The following is a 15,898-nucleotide window of genomic DNA, read 5'->3' as shown; positions in this document are numbered from 1 at the left end:
CCTGTTCGCTGGTGATTGACGTATCCCGTAACGCAGGACGCTGCCAGAGCATATGAGCTAGAGTGCTAAACTCCTCCCCACAATTACAGAATACCTCCCCAGGTGCCAATTTAGAAGCCTTTAGTCGTTAAAAATACAACGTAAAGGCTTGCGCGAAATAGGCGTGGCAATACGCATGGAGAGAGAGAGAGAGAGTGAGAGGGGGAGAGAGAGTTATTTTATTTACAGAAAGGCAGAGAGGCTTGCTCTGGCCTGCGCTTCACACACAGATCTTCCCATAGGGACAGGTTGACCCAGTATGCAAAAACTGCGATACAAATGCCGTAGCAAACCAAAGCCACGTCCACTGGGAATGCGAGGGCCTTCCCGCACCCAGAGTGCTTCTGCGAGCTCCCTCTGAAACGACATGGGAGACCCCAATACGGCCCCCCGAAGAAAAACTACAAAAAATCAATCATTGCCGGGGCGGAAGCGGTCGCCGCAGGCATGCGGCCATCTACAAAGCCCGGAAATTTCTCTTGAATAAAGCTGTTTCCTCCTCCTCTACACTAGGAAAAAGGGACGGGGGAGGAAATTTAGGGGCTCATGAATGATGATGATGATAGGAGAAGGAGATGCGTATATACGAGTGCACAACGTTGTGGTATCTATATAGCTGTGTGTGTAACCCAGTGGCTTGTAGAGATGCTATAGCGCGCTTGTCAACGGTCAATGGCTCAAAAGAAACTGCGAATAGGAGTTTCTTTTACAAACTCCTATTCATTCCTAATTGGAATGGCGGACAGTGCCAACTGCAGCGCATGTGGTGTTGAGGAAACCACCACACATCTCTTATGTGACTGCCCCACATACGAAGATGAGAGGTGTGCCCTTCGGACGGCTTTGGGGCGCTTAGACGACAGGTCTTTTACGGAGGAAAAGATCTTGGGCCCGTGGCCTCGTGCGTCTTCTATGTCATCATCATCATCAGCCTATATTTATGTCCACTGCAGGACGAAGGCCTCTCCCTGCGTTACAAAGGCGCTGCTGCGCTTTTTGAAGTGTACAGCCTGTGACGAAACTCAGCGATGAACGCTTGACTGTGTAAATGTGCAAGATGGGAACTTCTCTCTTCCTTCTCTTCTTTCAATCCCTTCTCCCCCTTCCCCAGTGCAGGGTAGCCTACCGGGCTCAGCCTGGTTAACCTCCCTGCCTTTCCCTTATCACTTTTCTCTCTCTCTCGTCTGATAGCGGAATACGCATGGAGGAAGGAAATAAACCACGGGAAAGAGAATTGTGTCACACAGCCAGCCTGAATAATAATAATAATAATAATAATAATAATAATAATAATAATAATAATAATAATAATAATAATAATAATAATAATAATAATAATAATAACGATCAATCAGTCTATCTATCTATCTATCTATCCATCTATTATCTATCAAATGTTTATTATAATACCCAGGAACAGCTATACGGAGCCTTCGTACTGGTGCACTTAAAGAGTAATAGGCGAGATAAAATGTGCAGAGACGACAAATGTATTAGACAAAGCAATGTCGCCTTGGTGTATGTCACACCAAGGCGAAAGCGGTGAAACAATGTTTCCCCAATTCGTCCCGCTATCGTCCCATGCACACCTAATTATTTCAACCTATAATTAAGATCTACGGCATACAAAATTGATCTTTTCCGTGTATTCTTCATCGAACCATGCCGCAGACGACCTTCTGGCTGGGAATTTTCGCAATATGTCTCTAACTTCAATTAATTGCTGAACAGTGGAACGGCGTATTCTTCTCCATGTTCGTGCATGCATGTGCGGGGTTCGCCGATTCGTCCGCTCGTTTAATTCTAGTTTTGCCACTACGACTGGGAACCCACTGAAATGCAATTTCGTTACCGCGTGATCCCGCAACTTGAGTCGACTGCGCAATTTTCACGACTATATTATTCTGTGCGCTATTTTTGCCTTAACGGTCGTAAAGCAGCTCAAGTGCAGAACCGTGAATCTGCGCACCCTATAGCCATTTATCTGAATGGCTGACTATAGTCGCAATAAACCTTGTCACTTCCGAAATCGCGTAGAGTTCGGTTGTCGTTGGTGTGGTATATATCGTGACAGAGCTTATAAACATGTGTTGTATCTTTAATGTCGGCATAGCAAAAGCAAACGCTGAACTGTCTTTGGTGGACGAGTCATCTGTGTGCACCTGTTTAGCGACGGCAGGTTGGTTATATACACTCGAAACAACAGTAATCCTATCGCAACTATTGGTGAGATTTCATATTTTTTCTTCCTTCACTCGATGTTTGCATAAAAATCGTAGCTCTGGATACATCCATGACAGCAGTGATTGATCATTGTGTTCGGGAACGATTGATTCGTGTCCAAGCAGTTGTGAATGTAAATTACACACTGCCATTTCTCAGTGGGCCCGGGCCCTTACAAAAATGGATTTAGACGGTCTATAGATCGTCTCTAGACCATTCTGTAGAAATCGTCTATAAACGTTCTATTAACAGTGGTCGATAAAAGGGGCGAGGCAATAAGTCCTTCGACTGTCTATCAACACAGGCCAATCTTGTTTGTCCATAAACATTATGGAGACGGTAGTTGATAAAAAGCGTAGTAAGAAATCATTTGATTTTCTGTAGTGCAGTCTATAAGTTTGCCTATAGGCAGTTCATTGACCCTATAAACAAATGTCTATTGGCGTTCTATAGACTAGAGAAACAATTTTTGGAGGGTAAGGGGGAACACTTCTGATATCTTGTCTATCTCTCTCTCTCTCTCTTTTTTTACCCCCGTTTCCCTTACCCCAGCCTGAGTAGCAGATCAGAACTTAGGTTCAGGCCGACCTATCACTGTTTCTATCACACTAAATCTCTCACCCTCTGATAGCTTGTAACGCTGACGCTGAGCTTATTGTGTCGTTACTTATTCTTGCCTAAGTCTATCTTCCCATTCTTCGGAATCTAAAATAATAATAATAATGAAGCCTCATGTGCTACTCGTACAAACGCCGCGTGACTGGCGCGCGGCCGGGAACTCGTCTTGTCGGAGCAAACTGGCGAAACCGACCACCAACAGGTCCGATTCGGATCTCTCCAGAGAGGGCGACGACGCTGCTTGCGAGCTGTGATGGCACTCTCCTGCTTGTTGGCAGGCGAGACTCGGTACGTAGTTCATTAGTCATTCGCTAGCATAAGACGGCGGTGTCTCGACGCGCTGTTTCTGTTTGTATACAGCGCCTCTCGCCCCCTTTCGGAAGCCTTTCCTCCTTGCATTTCTCCATTCCTCCTCACTGAGCACACACGTGTATACTTCAACGCTACACGAGTGAGAGGTCGCTTTCGCGTTGCGTCGTTCCTCGCTGTTTTGGCGCGCTGCTGAGGCATAAATAGTCCGATGAGGCCCGGATAGGCAGCGTTGGTGAGACATGCGTCGAACAATCGTTACGGCTTGTTGTTAAACGCCGAAAAGAAAAAAAAAATATCAGAACGAAAGTAGACGGCAAGTTAAGGCTTTTTTATCATCATCATCATCATCATCATCATCATCATCATCATCATGTCCACTTCAGGCTGATCGCCTCTCCCAGCGATCTCCAATTACCCCTGTCTTAAGCCAGCTGGTACCATCTTATGCCTGCAAAAGAGAGAGGAAAGGCAGGGAGGTCAACCAGACGAGCATCCGGTTTGCTACCCTACACTAGGGGTAAGGGAAAGGGGGAATAGAAAGAGGAAAAGAGGGAGAGAATGAGTACTGAGTACACGAGGGACGATGTACAAGGACACTATACGCGGCCTCTTAAACCGGTGCACTTCTAATACTGCATGTACTAAAGCACGAATCGTTTTTTCTGACAGTGACGGGTGTAGCCACGGTCCGAGTATCTTTGATTCAGAGAACGGTCTCGAGTCGAGTCGGTTTCAAGTTGTCCTGAGGGAGAGGCAGTTGTACATCGTAGCGAGGACAGGTACACAATAGGTGCTCGATGGTTTCCTCGCACCTACAGGAGTCGCACATCGGGCTCTCGGCCATTCCCATACGATATGAGTAACAGTTCGTGAACGACACTCCCAGCCACAAGCGGCACAGCAAGGTTGCTTCGCCGCGGGAAAGGCTAGATGGCAGTTGTAGACGTAGCAAGGGGTCCCAACTTATACAATCGGCAATTGAAAGCACTTTAACTCCAGAAAGCTTGTGACTTTTTGCTTGCAAGCAGACGAAGTTCCGTGGCAGTGTCCGTCCTTGCCAAAGGTATTAGACGCGTCTGGGTGTCTTCGTGGGCAGACCGGGCAGCCCTGTCGGCAATGTCGTTGCAGACGATGCCACAGTGAGAAGGAATCTACTGGAAGACTATGCTGTGCCCTGTTTCCAGAGCATGGTGGTGTACTTCCCCGATGTCGGATATCATCTGCTCGTAACTTCTGTGATGTAAGGCAGACTTGATACTGTGAAGGGCTGCCTTAGAGTCACAAAATATGACCAATTTCTGTGCCGGATCTCCGGTGACGTAGGTCATAGCTGCATGGAGGGCTGCAAGTTATGCCGACGTAGATGTAGTCATATGTGACAATTTGAATTTAACTGCAACTTGCTTGGCTGGAACGACGAATAAGGCAGTTGAGCTGGTAGGTGAGGTCGCCTGCAAGCTTCTTAATTTCGTCACTCTACCTAATTCTCTGGCGTCGTGGACTGCCGCTTCCCTTCTATCGGAACCCATTTCGTAACTCTCATAGACCACCGGTTACCGCCCTACGATTTACATGGCCTTTCCAGCGTCATTTTCCCCCTTCTAATGTCGACTAGCTGAATACTGCTGCCCAAATTGAAGTAGCTGGGCCGACGACTACATCAACAGCATGTCGATAACAATGCCTAAAATGGCCAGACGGCGACGACGACACACCGAAGACAACGACAAGACGGCAATGACGACAGCATGACGGCTGGCATGTCGTGAACCCTGAATCAAATTGCTTGGCATCATCATCATCATCATCATCATCATCATCATCATCATCATCATCATCATCATCATCATCATCATCATCATCATCCTGTATTTATGTCCACTGCAGGACGAAGGCCTCTCCCTGCGATCTCCAATTACCCCTGTTTTGCACTAGCTGATTCGAACTTGGGCCTGGAAATTTCCTAACTTCATCACCCCACCTAGTTTTCTGCCGTCCTCGACTGCGCTTCCCTTCTCTTGGCACCCATTCTGTAACTCTAATGGTCCACCGGTTGTCTACCCTACGCAGATTACATGGCTTGTCCAGCTCCATTTCTTTCTCTTAATGTCGGCTATAATATCGGCTATCTCTCATTTGCTGTCTGATCCACACCGCTCTCTTCCCGTCTCTTAACGTTAGGCCTAACATGTTTCGTTCCATCGCTCCTTGCGCGGTTTTTAACTTGTTCTCGAGCTTCTTTGTTAACCTCCAAGTGTCTGCGGTATATGTTAGCATCGGTAGAATGCAATGATTGTACACGTTTCTTTTCAACAACAGTGGTAAGCTCCCAGTCAGGATTTGGTAATGCCTGCCGTGTGCACTCCAACCCAATTTTATTCTTCTGTAAATTTCCTTCTCATGATTAGGGTCCCCTGTGAGTAACTGACTAGATAAACGTACTACTTTACAGACTCTAGAGGCTGACTGGAGATCCTGAATTCTTAATTTTGTTCCCTTGCCAGGCTATTGAACATTACCTTTGTTTTCTGCATATTAATATTCAACCCACTCTTACACTTTCTCGATTAAGGTCCTCAATCATTTGTTGTAATTCGTCCCCATTGTTGCTCTTTAGGACAATGTCATCTGCAAACCGAAGGTTGCTGAGATATTCGCCATTGATCCTAACTCCTAAGCCTTACCAGAGTAAGAGCTTGAATACTTCTTCTAAGCATTGGAGAGATTGTGTTGTAGAGATTGTTGTTGGAGAGATATTGTGTTGGAGAGAATAGCATTGGAGAGATTGTGTCTCCTTGCCCGACTCCTTTCTTGATAGGTAACTTTCAACTTTTCTTGTGGAGAACCAATGTAGCGGTGGAATCTTTGTAGATATTGTCACGTTCTAGGAGAACATACGACCTGAAACGTTGAGGCGTTGAGCGTCGAGTCTCTGACCGCCAGCTGAACAAACGCAAAGCTCAGGCACCCGCGCGTGGATCGGAGTAACTTCGTCTGCCTCTTCGCTGGCGCCCGTCAAAGCAGGTGCCGGCGCATGGCGCGTGGACTAGCGCGCGTCTTCGGCTTCCAAATTATGTCCCACATGTTGCAAGGTGTGGCATTATTCTCCCTCCTCGGAAGAGCATCGACTCGATGCTAAAAGAAGCACACACACTACAGGGCGAGCGTAGAAGTACACGCGTGGAAGACACATGCACACACGAACGCTTGCTGACGCGCAGTCAAAAACGCAGTGCAATGTCATTGAGGCAATGATTGTCCACGACAAAAATAAATAAAACAAAGGAAATGGCATGGTCCACAAACTATGGTGGTTATGGAGTGCGGTATGGTTTCAGCCGCACAACGTGCACAATCTCGGGTAGTGCCTTTCGACGTCGTGTTGGTTGGCTGCCGTCAGGAAGAACCTCGTAGTTGACGTCACTCACTCGCCGCAGCACTTTATAAGGTCCGAAGTACCGGCTGAGAAGTTTCTCGGATAGGCCTTTGCAGCGGACAGGAGTCCAGACCAGAACCCGATCTCCTGGTTGGTACTCAACTTGGCGATGGCGGAGGTTGTAGTGGCGTGTGTCGATGCACTGCTGTTTCTTGATGTTCGTGCGAGCCAGTTGGCGTGCTTCCTCGGCGCGCTGCACGAAGAGCTCGGCGTCTTGGTCAAGACCATCAAAGGTGTCGCATGGAAGCATTGCTTCAAGCATGGTCTGAACTTCACGACCGTAAACAAGGTAGAACGGCGTGAAGCGGGTGGTCTCTTGCGTCGCGGTGTTGTACGCAAACGTTACGTAGGGAAGTACTTCATCCCACGTTTTGTGCTGAACGTCTACGTACATAGAGAGCATGTCAGTCATAGTTTTGTTGAGCCTTTCGGTCAGGCCATTAGTCTGCGGGTGATAGGCAGTCGTCTTTCGATGCGTCGTGTAACTTAATAGGAAAACGTCTTCAATGAGCCGTGCCGTAAATGCCTTTCCTCGGTCGGTAATGACGCACGATGGGGCGCCATGACGCAGTACAATGTCGTTTACAAAAAATTGCGCAACCTTGGAAGCAGTGCCTCGAGGCAGAGCCTTTGCTTCAGCATAGCGCGTCAAATAATCTGTGGCGATGATTATAAACTTGTTTCCCGAAGATGACCCAGGAAACGGGCCCAAGAGATCCATGCCGACTTGGTCAAAAGGCCTTCGAGGTGGGTCAATGGGTTTCAGTAATCCCGCAGGCTTCACAGCGGGCTACTTCCTGCGCTGGCACTCACGACAGGCTTGGACATACCGTTTAACGCAAGTGGCGAGTTTAGGTCAATAGTACGATTTGCGCACTCTAGCAAGGGTTCTGGTGTAGCCTAGGTCGCCAGACGGAGGTTCATCGTGGCAGGCGAACAGAATTTCGGCTCGAAGCTCTGCTGGCACGACCAAAAGGTAGGTTTTGTGGCTGGCAGCGGAGTTCTTCTTGTACAGTACGCCCTGTCGTAAACAAAAGGACGACAGTCCGCGAGCTAATTGACGGGGCAGAGTGGCGTTGCGGCCTTCTAGATGTTCGATAATAGGCCGTAATTCCTCATCTGCGCGCTGCAGTTGGGACAAATCTGTCACACTTACAGCCCCAAGGAAAGCGCTGTCGTCCTCAATGTCGTTATCAGGAGATTCGACAGGCGCGCGCGACAACGTGTCGGCGTCTTCGTGCGTGCGCCCGGACTTGTATGCGATGGTCACATCGTATTCCTGCAGGCGTAGGCTCCACCGTGCCAGTCGTCCAGAAGGATCCCTCAAGTTTGCCAGCCAGCACAACGAGTGGTGATCTGTCACGACCTTGAATGGGCGGCCGTAAAGGTAAGGCCGAAACTTTGCAAGAGCCCATATGACCGCAAGGCACTCTTTCTCCGTAGTGGTGTAGTTGGACTCCGGGCGCGATAGAGTGCGACTTGCGAAAGCGATAACTCTTTCAACGCCCTCCTGCCGTTGTACGAGTACCGCACCCAAGCCAATGTTACTGGCGTCGGTATGAATTTCAGTCTCGGCCTGTTCGTCAAAGTGTCCAAGAACGGGCGGTGAAGCCAAGCGGTGTCGGAGCTCGGTGAAAGCGGCTTCTTGGTGAGCGCTCCAAGTGAACGGCATATCGTTTCTTGTGAGACGGGTAAGCGGTTCAGCAATCTTCGAAAAATTACTGATAAAGCGCCGATAGTACGCACACAGACCCAGGAAGCGCCGGACACTTTTCTTATCGGTAGGGGTTGGAAAAGCGGCCACAGCAGCAGTTTTGTCGGGATCAGGACGGACGCCTTTCGCGCTGACGACATGACCGAGAAACTTCAGCTCTTGGTAGCCGAAGTGACATTTCTGAGGCTTTAGTGTAAGGTTAGCCGATCGGATTGCCTCGAGTACGTACCTGACGTAGTCGGATAAGATGCTCAGAAAAACTGGCTGAAAAAACGACGACATCATCTAGATAGACGAGGCAGCTTTGCCACTTCAGGTCGGCCAGCACAGTGTCCATCATCCGTTGGAAAGTTGCTGGAGCAGAGCAAAGACCGAACGGAAGCACCCAGAACTCGTAAAGACCGTCCGGAGTGACAAAGGCAGTTTTTTCACGGTCCCGCTCGTCGACCTCAATCTGCCAATAGCCGCTTTTTAAATCAAGAGATGAAAAGTACTTCGATCGTCGTAGCCGGTCCAGAGAATCCTCGATGCGCGGCAACGGGTAAACGTCTTTTTTTGTGACGTTGTTGAGCTTTCGGTAATCAACACAAAAGCGAAGCGTGCCATCCTTCTTCTTGACGAGTACGACCGGTGAAGACCACGGACTGCTTGAAGGCTGGATGACGCCATCGTCAATCATTTCCTTTACTTGTGCTTTGATTGCCTCGCGTTCTTTTTGCGAGACACGATACGGCTGCTGGTGGATAGGACGCGCATCGTCGTAGGTGATTATTCTGTGTTGCGCGATTGGCGTTTGACTAACTTTAGAGGAAGACGCAAAGCATGCCTTGAATTCCGATAATAGTTGTCGCAGTGCCTTCTTTTTCTCCTGCAGCAGCTCGTTATTGATGTCAATGCCTGCGAGCGAGGCTTCATCGGTGTCGGTTTCTTCAGAAGCGAAGCACTCAATCACGTCCTCCAAGGCTTCAGCGTAGGCGATGGCAGTGCCGCGAAAAAGGTGTCGATGCTCATTGGTAAAATTTGTGAGCAATATTTCAGCCCGGCCATCTCGAAGGTCAATGATGCCTCGTGCCGCGCAAATTCCGAGGTTCAGCAAAAGGGACATGTTGCCTTCTGCTAGGACTTGACCGTTGCGCGCCCCTTCAGATATCACCTGAACCATAACGCTGGAACGAGGCGGTATAGTTACGCTGTCGTCGGAAACGCGAAGTCCGGCTCTATGGCGGCAGGCATCATCTTGTGCCGTAGCGTTCCTCGCAGAGAAAGTGATGTAACGCTTCCTGAGGTCGATGATGGCACCATATTCCCGGAGAAAATCCATTCCAAGAATTAAATCACGGGAACATTCACGCAGGACAATGCAGCTAGCGAGAAACGTGCAATTTCGGATTCGTATCCTAGCGGTGCTCACGCCAAGCGGTGCGATAACGTGTCCGCCAGCTGTACGAACTTGTGTCCCAGTCCAAGGCATAATAACTTTCTTGAGAAGGCTCGCCAATTTTCCGCTAATAATTGAGTAATCGGCGCCGGTGTCGACTAGCGCACTGACATTTCTCCCGTCGACGAGCACAGGTATGTTCATCGCGAACTTGTCTGCAGGCTGAGGTACAGGCGTCGTTAAATCTCCGTCAGGTCGCGGTCGCGTCGCTTGGAGGTCCAAATCTCTGGGTACAGGCGTCGTCGAATCTCCGTCGGGTCGAGGTCGCGTCGCTGGGAGGTCTTCAGCACGTCGCGCATCAGCGGCCTCGCCTCGGAAGGTCGCTGACGTCAGTTTTCCAGGCGAGGGCTCGGAGACCGTCCCTGCGTCATCCTCGACGTACCTTCGCGACTTGGATAGGATCGCCGCGGTGATGGCGATCGCGACTGGCGTCTTGGTGACTGAGGCGCGCGCTGCTGGGCGATGAACGCTTCAATTTCTGGCGGCCTCTGTCCGAACCGGGGTCGAGGTGAATTGGCAGCGTAACCCTGCAGTCCAAGTTGGCGGTAGTGGCACTCGCGGTATACGTGACCCGCCTCACCACAATGATAACAAAGCGGTCGTCGGTCGGGCGTGCGCCAAATGTCCGATTTACGTGTGACAGGGCGGTTGTCGGGAAAGTAAGGTACCGCCTGTGCCGAGTGGAGGGCAACGGGACTTGGCGGAGCTGATGCAGGGATGGAGCGGCTCAGTGTGTCTCCATACGGCTCACGCTAGAAATCGGTCGCCGCGAGTGGGGATGTTGCCGATGCGGGGAGACTGCGCCTCAACGCGTCCGCGTATGTCGTGCGCCGAAATTCACTCGCCTGGGGTGTTCTTTCGGGGCGAGGTTGAGGTACCCCGAGTGCATGCTGCACTTCGTCACGCACGATGTCAGCGATGCAGTTGACCGTAGGCTGCTGCGCCCGGTGCAGTTGTTGCAGCTCGTCGCGGACTACCGATCGTATTAGCTCGCGGAGCACTTCAATGTCAGTCGCGAAAGCTCCCAGACCGACGGTTGTCGAAGCAGCATTCACTTGCCGGTCATACTGGTTCGACCGCTGCTGCAGCGCCTTTTCCATAGCAACGGCTTCTGCGAGGAACTCGGTAACCGTCCTCGGCGGGTTACGAACAAGCCCACCGAAGAGCTGTTCTTTGACACCCCGCATCAAATGACGGAGCTTCTTGTCTTCCGGCATGCTAGGGTCGGCTCGCCTGAAGAGACGTGTCATGTCTTCAACGTACATCAGAACACTTTCATTGGGCTTCTGAGCACGCGATTGGAGGGCCCGTTCTGCTCGCTCTCGGCGATCGGGGCTCGAGTACATGTCCAAGAGCCGCCGACGTAACTCACGCCATGATGTCAGGGCCTCTTCGCGGTTCTGGAACCAGGAGCGAGCACCGTCCTCGAGGCTGAAATACGCATTCTTTAATTTCGCTCGGTCGTCCCACTCGTTGCAATCTGCTACTCGTTCAAAGTCGTCCAGCCAGTCTTCCACGTCTTCATAAAGGTCGCAGTGGAAGGAACGTGGCACTCGCGGGCTCTGCAACGTTAAATGAGTCGGTACTGTCGCCGTACCTTCCACCGCAGCCATTGTGCTCCTGGTTGACGGCACAATCTCAGGGGCCAGTCCCCGAATTCTCCGGCTGGCACGGTGCACCGGTGTAAGCTCCGGTATGGCGCTGATGTTTTTTGCTGCTAGGAGGGGTCTGTTGCATAGGTCGAGGGCTACCCAGCACCTCCACCAGAAATGTCACGTTCTAGGATAACAGACGACCTGAAACGTTGAGGCGTTGAGCGTCGAGTCTCTGACCGCCAGCTGAACAAACGCAAAGCTCAGGCACCCGCGCGTGGATCGGAGTAACTTCGTCTGCCTCTTCGCTGGCGCCCGTCAAAGCAGGTGCCGGCGCATGGCGCGTGGACTAGCGCGCGTCTTCGGCTTCCTAATTACGTCCCACATGTTGCAAGGTGTGGCAATATTTCCGAAGATATTCACGTATGGCTCCTGAACTCCTTGATTACGCAATGGCTCTGTGACTGCCGGTATCTCTACTGAATCAAAAGCCTTTTCTTAATCTATGAAAGCCATACAGAGAGGTTTATTGTACTCCGCAGATTCCTCGATTACCAGACTGATGACATGAATGTGATCCATTGTAGAATATCCCTTCTTGAAGCCAGCCTGTTCTCTTGGTTGATAGAAGTCAAGTGTTGCCCTGATTCTATCGGCAATTATCGTGATGAATATTTTATATAATACTGAAAGCAAGCTAACTAGCCTATAATTTTTTATTTCTCAAACGTCTCCCTTCTTATGGATTAGTATAATGTTGGCATTCTTCCATTTCACTTCTACACTTGAAGTCATGAGGCATCGCGTGTAAAGGGCCGCAAGTTTTTCAAGCATGATATCCATGTTTTATTAAATCGACTCTTATTCCATCTTCTCCAGCTGCTTTTCCCCGGGTCATATCTTGCAAGGCCCTTCTAACTTCATCGCTAGTTATAGAAGGAGCCTCCGTATCCTGTTCATCACTACTTCGAATGAAAGTAGCTTGGCTGCTATGGGTCACTGTACAGGTAAGTATAGAATTCTTCCGCTGCTTTTACTATTTCATCTAAATTGCTGACGATGTTACCCTGCTTATCTTTCAGTGTATAAATCTTGCCTGGTCCTACGCCAAGTTTTCTTCTCACTGATTTTATGCTGCGTGCATAGTTCACTGCTTCCTCAATTTCTTCCCCGTTATAATTTGGAATATCCCTTACTTTCTTCTTGTTGATCCGTTTTGATAGTGCCTTAATTAGTGCCTTAATCAACACAAAAGGTCGTGGGTTCAAGTGCCCTAATTAACTCTATATTAGTTATCTGTGCGTTAACTTCGCCTTTTTACCACAAAACGTTACCTAGAGATAACGTAGGTACAGCTAATTAAGGTAGCGTTGAGAACCCACGACATTTAGTGGGAGTCATTTGGTGGACAGAGGTCTACCACTGACTACCCATTGACCCAGGTATCCGGGAAAGCGGTCAAATACAAACAAACAAATATGGATACCTAAATATATAGCACCCGGAAAGTGCGCAAGGCACTCCAATGATGCACTAAAATAAATAAAGAAAAAAAAATCATGAGCCATTCCACTCTGGAATGGAATGGCTCTTCTTTTTTTTTTTCTCCTGCCTTTTTTTCCTCCTGCTTTTTCTTTTCTTTTCTTTTTTTCCTCTCCTGGCTCAGCGCGCCGCGGAGAGAAGAGAGGCAGGGGTCGGAAAGGCAGGGAGCTGACGAGGACGAGACCGCGTGCGCGTGCACGCGGTCTCCTCTTTCTCCTCCTCCGGGTTGCCATGGCTATCACGGCTACGCACCACAAACTACGGCTGGTTTAAACAGCTTCGCTGTTAAAAATGCGCGGAAGCGTAGCCATAAACAGCTTCGCTAGTAAAAAGAAAGAAAAAGTAGCGATGTTCCGAAACTCCACATACCACTGCGAACCGTATCGCCCCCAAGGCCGATATGTCAAGCTCTAGCCCTGATCTTGGCTTTGGCGAACCTGTTCGAAACTCAAGCCCCGACCTTTGTTAAGGCCAACCTCGGCTGCACATGCCACCGGTGGCGAGCGCTACTCTTTTATTAGCGCCCGCTGCCTACCAAGCCACAGGGTGCTGCTTTGTGCACGCGGCCACGGCTCTGGTGATTGAGCTTCGGTTTAAGCGGGGTTATATGCTTACGGATTCTGAATTGTCGACTAATGGCCTGCCCAGCTCCGCTTGCGCTTAATGTCATCTTCCGCTTAATTTCTTCCGCTTAATGTCAACTAGAACATCGGCTATCCCCGTTTGTTCTCTGGTCCACACCGCTCTCTTCCTGTCTCTCAACGTTACTCCTAAGATTTTTCGTTCCATCGCTCTTTGTGCGGTCCTTAACTTGTTCTCGAGCTTCTTTGTTGGCCTCCAAGTTTCTGCCCCATATGTTAGCACCGGTAGAATGCAATGATTGTACACTTTTCTTTTCAACGACAGTGGTAAGCTCCCGGTCAGGATTTGGCAGTGCCTGCCGTATGCACTCCAACCCAATTTTATTCTTCTGTAAATTTCTTTCTCATGATCAGGGTCCCTTGTGAGTAATTGACCTAGATAAACATACTCCTTTACAGACTCTAGAGGCTGACTGGCGATCCTGAATTCTTGTTCCCTTGCCAGGCTATTGAACATTATCTTTGTCTTCTGCGTATTAATCTTCAACCCCGCTCTTCCACTTTCTCGGTTAAGGTCCTCAATCATTTGTTGTAATTCGACTGCATTGTTGCTGAATAGGACAATGTCATCTGCAAACCGAAGGTTGCTGAGATATTCGCCGTTGATCCTCACTCCTAAGCGTTCCCAGTCTAAGAGCTTGAATACTTCTTCCGAGCATGCAGTGAATAGCATTGGAGAGATTGTGTCTGCTTGCCTGAACCCTTTCTTGATAGGTATCTTTCTACTTTTCTGGGTAGCCAACCAGGCTCAGTCCTGGTTGACCTCCCTGCCTTTTATTAAATCATTTTTTCTCTCTCTCTCTACTTTTCTTGTGGAGAACCAATGTAGCTGTGGAATATTTGTAGATATTTGCCAAGATATTCACGTATGCCCCCTGAACTCCTTGATTACGCAACGCCTCTATAACTACTGGTATCTCTACTGAATTAAATGCCTTTTCCTAATCTATGAAAGCCATATAGATAGGTTTATTGGACTCCGCTGACTTCTTGATTACCACATTGATGACATAGATGTGATCCATCGTAGAATATCCCTTCCTGAAGCCAGCCTGTTCTCTTGGTTGATTGAAGTCAAGTGTTGGCCTGATTCTATTGGCAATTATCTTGGTGAATATTTTATGCAATACTGAAAGCAAGCTAATGGGCCTACAATTTTCTAATTCTCAAACGTCTCCCTTCTTATGGATTAGTATAATGTTGGCATTCATCCACTCGAATAGCGTGGTATCGAAGCAATCGAATTGCTTGGTATAGGGAAGGACAATTTTTCTTTTCTGAAGTGATTACTTTTGTCAGTAAACATGACTGTGACAAAGATGATGATGATGATAATGAAGGCGACACACAACGACAACAACAACAACGAAAGCTGGAGCAGGTACATTTAGAAGATTAGCCCTGCAATCTAAGCAGTAAACTAAGAAGGGCGATTTTTGGTCGACCGGTTATGTGGGAGCGAAAAATGTCGATGAAAACGCGACAACTCTGATAGAGTCTCTGAGTATAGCGTGCTAACTCGTCGCTTTCTTGGGCGGTCATGGCCGAGCAACAGCAGCGATTCGACGATATAACAAAGGTAACCCGTGCTGGATAAGTTGTTCAATCCACGGGAAGTTCCTTTCGAAAATGTTTTGGATCTGCTTGAAACGCGCGCGAGCCTGTATCCACAGTGCATGCGGTTCCGCAAATGCCAACACGCGTGTACTTATGTTAATGCAACTAAGTTAATGCGATTAAACACGCCGGAAGTGCGCATGGTAGTACCGTGCATGTGTCTGCAGAAACGATTCGCCCAAACAGCTCAGTTAACGCACGGCACTTGATAGAGCTTTTAAGTAGGACGGGTGTGGAGAAAAAAAAAATAGAGCTTTAAAAGAAACACGTCTTCAGACAAAAACGAAAAACGAAAGAAAAAGGAAAGAGGAAAAAAAAAAAACGAAAGCCGACAACGATTAATTACAGAACACACAGGTGTTTAGACGGCCAGGACAATTTTATGTAAACACTACTCTGCATCGCTAACTACACCTGTGTACACCGCATGCGGGAAGGCGAGTGTATATTATGGAGATGGATCGATTTTCGCGATGTAATGGCGCAGGGCGTCGTTAAGTTACGCGACGTACCAGTCACACTTTCCTTTTACTCCGTCCTTCATCTCCAAGGTCCACTGCATCGAAAGGATTTTCCATTCACGCTTTTCGGGCACGCAGCTGCGTTCTCGTTTCTCGCTCCGCGGGATGCATCCTAATTTGCGGCATGACGCGTCGGTAACGGCGTTTAAGCCCTGGCGCCTGCGCGTACATCGTTAATCATCTCGCCGTTCGTATTGTAAAATGC

The sequence above is a fragment of the Dermacentor silvarum genome, chromosome 3, assembly GCF_013339745.2.
Source record: "Dermacentor silvarum isolate Dsil-2018 chromosome 3, BIME_Dsil_1.4, whole genome shotgun sequence".
NCBI lineage: Eukaryota > Metazoa > Arthropoda > Arachnida > Ixodida > Ixodidae > Dermacentor > Dermacentor silvarum.
This window is presented reverse-complemented; position numbering follows the sequence as displayed.